Below are 217 nucleotides of genomic sequence, written 5' to 3'. Positions count from 1 at the left end.
TTTATTACCTTGGACGAACAAATGATCAATCCTTCCTCTCAAACTTTTAGGATTTTCTTCTCCTGCACTTTTGTTTGATCTGTAGTTCATTCCTTGGCGCAGTTGATTGATTCCATTGCTGTATCCAAGCCTAAGGAAACGAGAAAAAGAAACAAAATCTACAGACATTGGCTGGTGGAATCATGGCGGTTGTTGTTCTTGCCACAAGTTCTCCCCG

The sequence above is a fragment of the Penaeus monodon genome, chromosome 19, assembly GCF_015228065.2.
Source record: "Penaeus monodon isolate SGIC_2016 chromosome 19, NSTDA_Pmon_1, whole genome shotgun sequence".
NCBI classification, from domain to species: Eukaryota; Metazoa; Arthropoda; class Malacostraca; order Decapoda; family Penaeidae; genus Penaeus; species Penaeus monodon.
Note: the sequence above shows the minus strand (reverse complement) of the source record.